The following is a 9,514-nucleotide window of genomic DNA, read 5'->3' as shown; positions in this document are numbered from 1 at the left end:
TGGGAACTTGTGAGTGGTAAGCTCAACTACCAAGAAAGGACAACCATACTGACCGTAAGTTCATGCAAGTCTCTCTCTCTCTCTCTCTCTCTCTCTCTCTCTCTCTCTCTCTCTCTCTCTGTTTCTCTCTTTGGCACCATCAAGTCTATATATATCTCTCACATTTCACAAAAAAGGTTACAAGAAAAAAAAACATCCACTTAAATACAAGATCATACCACTTGAGTAAAAGTATATCTCTATTTAAAACCATCCAAGAAGAAATTGTTCATAATGGTTTACAAAAAATTGCATTTTAGACTAAATGCTAGGTGCAGACTGAAATATCTAATCATGGACTAGTGGATCTAGCTCCACAATGTTTTGTAGCGGCCCTAACAGAGATGATGCCTTCAGGGCACGGTCCACCTCATCTCATGCCTCTTGTCTCCCTTTTTCATCTCTCTAAGTCAACGGGCTTGCATTTCCAAAATGGCACGTAGATTGGTGGAGAACTCTTTGTTCTCGATGACAACGTTATTCTCGTTTGTATACTGCACGAGAAATTGTCAAACAAGCCAACACCCATGTTCAATTCACCCTGCAAAACAAGAAAAATTCAAAGCAAGAAGAAAAACTTTATTTTTGGATATAAATTACCAAAGTGTACCTCGCATGGTGTCCCATCCTCCTCTTTCATCCAATCATTCTCCTCTAACCCATCGAAATGGCCTCTGACGTCGAAGTCTGATCTTTCCTCATTGCGAACACCAGCATTGTGTGCACACTTCTGCTTTCTTTCTTACAGATTGGTGTCTTGTAGACAACTACGTTTAGATGGTTTTCACGCCATCCAACAACAATAGTGATTTCACAAACCATGACATAATCATCTGACTGACAGATGACTACAAGCACGCCGTTGTCATTGGTAGTTGTTAGTGCAAGTCGAGCGAGCTGTCCAAATTGGCACACTTCTATTTTGTTCCAATCTGGCACATTAGAATCAAATAGCGCGTACATAGGAGTATTAGATGGTAAAAATATAATAGAAGCGTTCACTGCGGACTCAATGGCCGACCCATCACGGAATGGATGAAGACTTTTTTCCACAATGTGTGGCTTCATAGTGCTCTGCATTCTTCAAGTCGTTCTTAAAAAGTCATTCTCTATCCTGTCCGAGTTGAAATGCACAGTCTGAATACGGTCACCATCTCTACCTGCAAAGCCCTCAAAGTGATCAAATAAGACATGTAATATTTCTACACCAATCACTTCTCCATTGTAAATGAACTCAACGTAAGCGCCAGTATTAGATTTCTTGGCCATCCTTAGCCTAAGCTCAAAAGTAAATCACAAATGCTTTGATCAGCAAAATAAAAATAGAATATTTATAATTTTTCTCTCTCTATCATTTTGCCTCTCACCCTTCCTCCCTCTCCCTCCATACTCAATGCCACTCCCTCTCTCTATCCTCTCCCTCTCTCTTTTCTTTTTCCTCTATTTCTTCCTCTTCTTTCTCCTAGCTCTTATTCTCTCTCTCTCTCTCTCTCTCTCTCTCTCTCTCTCTCTCTCTCTCTCTCTCTCTCTCTCTCTGTATCTCTCTCTATTGTTCTTACTTTCTCTCCTCCATACCAACCTATGACTCTCCCTCTCTTTTCTTCACTCAACCAACTGCTCACTTCCCTGTTTTTCTTCCTCTCTCTATCTCTCTTTTCTCTCACTCACTCACCATTTCTCTATCCTCCAGGAGGTAAAGCCATCATCCAGGAGTTTCGAACTCCTAAACAGCCTCCCTCCCACTTGCTCCCTCTTAGGTTTTTTCTTGTTCTCTTTTCTTGTTTATCCCACGTTGGACCCTCAGTCCTTAACTGAGATGTATATGACAACCCTATCCATTGTAATGTTTTGTTCTTTTTTGGTCCCATAGGTCATATATGACCTCCGTGGACGATAATATAATCTATCTATCTATCTCTCTATCTCTCTCTCTCTCTCTCTTACATCTATGAGATTGAGTGGGGATTGGAGAGAGAGAGAGAGAGAGAGAGAGAGAGAGAGAGAGTGAAGGAGGGAAAAGTCTAAATTATTTCCCATCATTATTTTCTAACTATCTCACCCTCTTCATCTCTGTCTCTCTTTTGCTCACCCTCTCTATCTCCCTCTCTCCCTTCTTAAGTGAGAGAGAGAGGGAGATAGAGAGGGTGAGCATAAGAGCCTCTCTCCCTTCTCAAGTGAGAGAGAGAGAGGGAGTTAGAGAGGGTGAGCATAAGAGGGACATAAATAGGGAGGGAGGGAGACAGAGAGATAGGCAGGGAAAGAGGGAGATAGAGAGGGTGAGCGAAAGAGGGACAGAGATGGAGAGGGTGAGAGAGTGGGTAACCCCCAAGAGAGACCGTACCTTCCAAGGTTGATGATCATTGATGAAAAATAATTAGAGAAGTAAAAAAAATTTAACCTTTATATAGGAACCTCCCTCCCTTTCATACTTGGAAAAAGCGCAAGTTAGTGCTAGCGCTTGCTTCTTTTTTTAAAAAAAAACTCCTCTCTCTCTCTCTCTCTCTCTCTCTCTCTCTCTCTCTCTCTCGCATTGAGCACTAGCGCTCACCTTGTCTAGGAAAAGCTTGGGTAAAGAGTGAGCATATGAAGACTATCAATCATTAGAAAAAAAAGAAAATATTACCAAAATACCCCTCTAATTCGTGGAAATTTCCAAAATACCCCTCAAATTTCAAAAATTCCCAAAATACCCTTGGTGCTGAGATTAAATTTCTTCAAACATAAAAAACTTTGTAGCTTTTCATAAGAGGACTGATTGTCTATCAATACAAGATGCTAAAACTAGAATTTGAGTTGATTATGTACGCTTTAGATATGAATTGCTTCATTATTTTATACCTAATTTCCTTTTTTTTACAAAGTAATTTGTGATAGATTACACGCTAAGCACTAAAAAACTGACCTCAAGTGTCGAAAAGAAATAAAGATTAGAACAATCCAACCAAAGTAGATAAAGTGTATTTTTGAGAAATTTTTGACTTTTTTTGAAAGAAAAACCCAATACCCACAATGAAGACCAAGTTGTTGCAGCACCAAACTCTCTTGTGTCCAAAAATGTGAGAAAGAGACTAAAGATTGAACCCTCTGCGGACAATAATGTGCAAAGATTTGTGCAAGAAATCCACCAAGAGAGGTGCCATGGCGTGGATGGTGAGGTGGGTGTCAGGTCCACAATAGAAGCCTCCTCCCGTTGGATATGGTGTACTAAAAAATGGATAGAGGGGCCCTGACACACACACACACACACACACACACACAGTTGACAGCTAGCGGAGTACGCAAAATGCACAGCAGCACAAACTCTCTCTAATGAGCTTTTTCTAAACAAAGCAAGCACTAGCTCTCAGGAAGATATCGCACGAGAGAGAGAGAGAGAGAGAGAGAGAGAGAGAAGAGTCGAGACCGGAGCAAGATGTAGGCAAGTAATTATAAGTATATTACAATCTCTTACTCCCTCTCACCCCGGCTTCCTCCCACCCTCCCTCCATCCCACTTTCCCTTACTTGGTTTTTTTTGCAAGTGAGCGCTAGCGCTCAATAAGAAGTCACCATCTCCTTCTTTGCTTTAGCAAAAACCCAACGGTGTAGTGTGGATCTCATTAGTGAATCTGTCCCAAAAGATGTGTGTGCGGAGGCATGGGCCACTGCTCTTATTGTAGAGCTTGCTCACATTAAAGGCAATAGCACAAGTGTAGTGTGTGATAAACTACAAGTCCCGATTACAATAGATTTTATGATGAATGATTTTGCAGAGATAGAGAAATGGGGTCTGATGAAGATTGACAATGGAAAACATTAAAAATACCTTTGTCTGTCGGTGCTCATGTTGATACAGCGAGACATCCTATTGTTCAAAACTTCGAGAATTGACGGCCACGTGGGTTAACCAATGCATGTCCATCACACTATAACTATTGCCATTGGAACTGCTAGATTGTTGGTTGATCATGCTGCTGCTTCTCAAAAGGGTGGACCCAGTCCCAGATGACTCTATGGAAGTCAACACTGAGGCTACAAAGGGCGCCCGTTGTCCCGTCGCAGGCATCCTGCAAATGGAGCTTGTAGTATTAGGTTCGTTTAATTTAGTCTCAACAACGGAGGCAGCTGGCTCATTTTTGCGCTCACAGTCTTTGTCAAGCATAACATTCGTGTTAGAGCTCAGGAAAATTAAAGTTCCATCCTTTGTCAATGTGTATAAGCTTCTTAAAGAATTTGCATCATTAATTCTGGGATCAACTGCTGGAGCTGATGATAATGCTGTGCTTTGTTTTTCGCATGATGATTTAGATGAAATAAAATTTCCTTCACTTGATCTCTGTTGCAACATCCAAGACTTTTTCACTTACCGTCCGTTGTCACCAAGGCCCATGCACGGGGCCCACCTTCTTGGAAACTAAATCACTAATTTGCTTTAATGAGCTCTTCCCTTGTCTACAGTATGGACTACCCCTAGGGATGATTCCGTGAACTTGATGTCTATCAAGAGGAATCTCATATGCTTGGCTGCAAGCAAGCTGGCCGAATGCACCAAGTCGTCACATTCTCTGAATAGAAGATCTCAATTCTCAATGAAGAAGAAAAATGATGGCTTCTCCTATAATTATAGAAGCCCAACTATTACAACAATACCGCATTTCAAAACTACAACTCCTAGACAAACAATATTTAAGAGTGTGCATAATATTTTAAACACATATTCCAAACTAACATGGCTATAACACAGCTACGTCAAAACCTGGCAGACGTTGCACATAAGCCTTTGCATTTTTGCAAACACTACAGAGGAGATGCATGCCTTGATCAGCTTAGAGCTTATGATTAGACAACGGCCAAGATGAGTAAGAGGAGCAAGGCACGTGATGCAAATTGGAGGGAACTTGTGTCGTGTGTGTGTGTCTATGTGTGTGCGCGTGCCACTATGTGTGTGTTCGTGTCACGCTTGCAATTATTTCCAAGAAGGCAGATAAATTTGAAGGCTCAACTACCCAAAACTATGTAGAAAAACTGACATTATCTGACATATGTGAATGTTTCCATGGACAAGGGCTCGAGTCTTTTAATGAGCTATGTAATGAGTTAAGAGACAAGCCAATGGATGCCGAGAGCCGATTGCGTACTCTACAGGAGAAGCAATCTGTTAGTGATGCAACAATTAATCAAATTCAGTAGATGTTGGCCTTGAAGTTTGGTTGGAAGCAGAACGAGACTTATTGAGGAGGGTAGTCGAGGCTGAAAAGCTTGCGATTAAGGGTGAGAGATTTAGCAAATTTAGTTGAAACAGTGCACAAAGTCCTTGACATAGTGGAGAGTATTGGCTAGATAGACAATAATTTCCCCTACGTAGAATGGATTTCAGCTCCATTCCTTGAGAATGATGGGATGCTTGAGTTCTCCAACCGGGGGAAGCAATGGAGAAGCTCTGGGTCTAGATGCTTGTGTAGATAATCTGATAAATTTATGTAACAGGCTTGTGCAAGGAAAAGTGGATATTATCGACTTCATTGTGGAAGTGAGAGAGAGTGGGATGAAGGGGGGGGGGAGAGAGAGAGAGAGAGAGAGAGAGAGAGAGAGAGAGAGAGAGAGAGAGAGAGAGAGAGAGAGAGAGAGAGAGAGAGAGATTGACATAGCTAATGAACTGCATCATTAAAAAGCACATTCTACTCTCTATCTCTCTCTCTCTTGCTAATGAATAGCATCATTAAAAGCTCATTAGCTCTTGTAATTTTTTCTATTTTTCACTGGGATAAGAAAGCAAGGGGAAAAGCAAGAGACAGATAGATAGAGAGAGGGGGGAAATGGAGAGATATAGAGAGAGACAGAGGAATGAAGGGAGAGAGAAAGGGGGGCAATAGGAAGAAGAGATGAGGAATTGATACTAGTTGAGAACTAGACCAACAGGCCTTTCTCCAAGGTATACTTACAACTAGGGTAACATTGAGAGAGCTTCAACGTATGTATTTGAGTGTGTCAATTGTTTATAAACATAGGAATGGGTGTCAACTTAAATATATCTAGATAGCTAGTAAGCTCTAAAAGATTCAACCAGTGATGGATTCATCTTTGTCATGCAAGGTGAGTTTGTTCTTGAATACTGTTAACAGTGGATCTTTGTTGCTTGATTGCCTAATAAGATTTTCTATGGTAAATCTTGGAGATTATGGGGGTAGAAATAACAACAAGATGTTTGCCATCATTTCCACTCCAGATGACAACATTCAGATTAAGGTGAAAGTTGGTGTGACATTAGGTCATCAATTTACAATTTGTGTTGGATTCAACCCGTCTACAAGATTTTGTTAGTCATAAACAAGGGTATGGATATATCCTCAAGATCAAGTATGGCAATAGTGGAGTTATCTGATAGCTCCACTTATGAAAAAGAAGGCTTTGTTGCTGGTAACTCAGCCAAGAAACATTAGGACTCATTTTTTGTTTGCCAAAAAACATTGGCAGATGATGGGAGGGAAGAAGAAAAGAAAGATAAAAAAATATCATTGGGTTCAAACTAGGTAGAAAAAATATAGAGTACACTGGAGTACATTGTGCTTGATAGCCACAAGTACCCCAAGAGAATTGAATCGATAGTAACTATGGAGGCCTCCAAGAGAACTGAATTGGCAATAACTATGGAAGAGAATTGGTAGTAACTATTCAAGCCTCCAAGAGAATTGAATCGACAGTAACTATGGAAGCTCGGATTGTGAAGCACACTGTCATGAAGGCAGACATGCATGAAAAATTCACATCTTCTTCACAAGTTTAGGGCAAGAGGTATGAAGCTCATATTGCAAGTAGCCCGATGTGTACATGTGGAGACTTTACAGAATGAGTGGCAAAAAGCAAACCATATGTGGCTTGCAAGCATATTTACTTCATCTTCCTTTGCTACTTTGGCTTGGATTTAAACCACCATATGTTTATCCATCAGAGCAAGGTGACAAATGAGGATCTTCTTTGTGTGTTCAATTATCGTTGTATCGCATAAAACAAAAATGCAATTAATTTTTTTTTTCACATCCCCTTGTGCCCAAATGTAATTGTAGGACACAAACTGTAACTATAGATTGAATGGAGTAATTCTTTTTGAAGGATTTCATGATTTGAGAGGGTAGCTTGTATCTTCCTACTATGTGTGAAGCATATTTTTTGGTTAATACATGTAGCCTATTGATTTAATATTGTGATTCTTTTTTGGAGAATTTTGTGATTTAATACGGTGGCTTGTGTCTTCTTCTCCTTCCCCTATGTTTGAAGCATTATTTTTTTCAATGTACATGTTAGTTTCAAGGTTCAATTGGATTGAGAAATAACAAAGAAATCTCCCTCCAAGAAGCTCTCTCCAAACAAGGCATGGAAAGCTTTATCCTTGCAAACACTACTCAAGTGAAACACTTAGAAAAAGCTCCCTCCAAGATCTCTCTCCACTCCCATCCCCGAAAATAAGACGTTTTCTATAGGTTTTGTAGGATTAACAGACTATGGATCTATCACTTTTACAAACTGTGAGGACTTGAAGCAAGGTGAAAGACAACATGTAAATAGTGTTCAATTTTTTTTGAGGAGAAATGGTTTGATAGAAAATGAGGAATGCATAGCAGGTGTGTTTGATGAGTGTTCATTTTTGGATACCATGCAAGACTCATATTCAGAAAGCTTATCTTGCAAATCACTCTGCATGGTCTCCATAAGTGCCTTCAAATTATCCATATTGAAAGTGACGTTGCCTTCTAGATTCAGAATATCAACCAATTATTATATATATATACCTCTCTGTTAAAGAGGCTTTTAATGCAGTGTAGCTAGTCAGTAGTGCGTTGAAATCAACCCTCTTCATTGTCAACATAGTCTCAAATCTGTCAGCATTTCTCAAAGCCTCTGCCTTGTCTTCACTTAACTTTCTATCCTCAGATTCAAGCTTTAACAACTTACCTTCCAATGTCTAAATTGTCCTGGCTGACTAATTTTCAAGAATACTATGCCGCAAAGATTGTGCTTCTATATCCTGCTTTAATTTCTAAACTTTCTGCTAACTGTTTTCCAGTTCTTCTTTTAGCTTATCTACTTCATCCGTGGAAGCTGAGGTATCCATCATTTGTCCTAGAGCATTTACAATTGTATTCCATGATGATTGGATAAGCACTGAGCCATTACCATCACTTGGTCAGCGGGAATTCGCTCATAAACCGTAACAGGAGCCATATATGGTAATGTTGCAAAGTTAGGATTCTAAAGAATCAGTCATCCTTTGAGAGGGTGATTTTGTAGCTGCTGTATTCTATCCTTTTTGGTTAAGGATAAAGCCAATTCACTGAAAGGGATAGAATTTTGCTAGTTGGAGTGGTAGATTCTAGACCTTTTCCCTTATGAGTAGGAACTGCCAACTGATCATCACTGGTCCTCTCGTGCTAGTTTTTTCCAGTAATGGTGTTTGCTAGAGTTTTCTCTGCTTGCTGGCTGGTCCTAACAATAATCCGTGCTAGAGTCTGTTCATCATGTGTTCTTTGAAGCCTGCTAACCTACTGAAGTCTCGCCTGCTGAAGGTTTTGCAGTGGGTAAATTCTTAACCTGACTTTCTAGTTGCTTTAAGAAAGCACTACTTTTGGCCAATGTAGCCTTTGGTTTCTTTGAACTACTGGCTTCCACCTGTGTGGCCTTCCTCTTTTGTCCAGTTAGAGACAACTGAGTGCCTGGAGCTCCTTCATATGAAGATAAGTCAACATTGTTAGTCTCTGGAATGGGTTTCTGACTCCAAGCCATCCGTACCTGATAATGAGCATCTGGAGAAGTTGCCCAATAACTAAACTGCCAGATGTACTAAGCTTTGAAACCATTCTAAGTTTTCAACTTGGCAGTCTGCTGAAGCACATTGTGAGATAATAGATTGGAGCTGTAGTGTCTAATCTTTTTGCAAGCAACATAGCAAACAAAATTTTTGACACATATGTGGGATTATTTTTCAAAATAACAGGGCCACTAACTAGTAAGCAGCAGGAACGTCCGAGACCCGCTACTGGAACCCCTTGTGCACTAGCCTTGCTGTTTTTCTTGCCTGCTTCATCTTCCTTAAGAGATGCACTTATCTGTTTTGTAGTTGTTGTGGCCGGCTTTGGCTCATTTGGATTTTTAAAGGCATAAGCAATGCTGTCAAGAGTGGCTAACACTTTCATACCATTTATGAGTGCACTGCCCTCATCGACATTGAAGCAATCAAGGATGTACTTGATTATAGCCATGTCAAAATCTAATCTTGTGGCTTATACCATCACATACACATCCCACAGTCGGAGCAACGCTTTGACTTTCTCAGTAAACACATACCACTGTATCTTGCTATGGGGAATAAGTGGTAATGAATCTTTAATAGAGGTGATAAGAGTCGAAGTTTTGTCTACGGTATCCTGCATCTTTTCTGACATTTTTCTTCTACCCATACACTGTGAAGATGATAAGTCTGAAGAAGCCTCAAAACTTGGCGA

General features: G+C 40.2%; 1 pseudogene; it reads right to left on the bottom strand.

Moving 5' to 3' along the window:
• Window positions 1-3,882: 3,882 nt before the first annotated feature.
• On the bottom strand, window positions 3,883-9,271 carry LOC147447243 (uncharacterized; annotated as a pseudogene).
• Window positions 9,272-9,514: the final 243 nt, after the last annotated feature.

This window comes from Adiantum capillus-veneris, chromosome 11 (assembly GCF_014529385.1).
Source record: "Adiantum capillus-veneris isolate H3 chromosome 11, ASM1452938v2, whole genome shotgun sequence".
Classification (NCBI taxonomy): domain Eukaryota; kingdom Viridiplantae; phylum Streptophyta; class Polypodiopsida; order Polypodiales; family Pteridaceae; genus Adiantum; species Adiantum capillus-veneris.
Note: the sequence above shows the minus strand (reverse complement) of the source record. Positions and strands in the feature narration are given on the sequence as shown.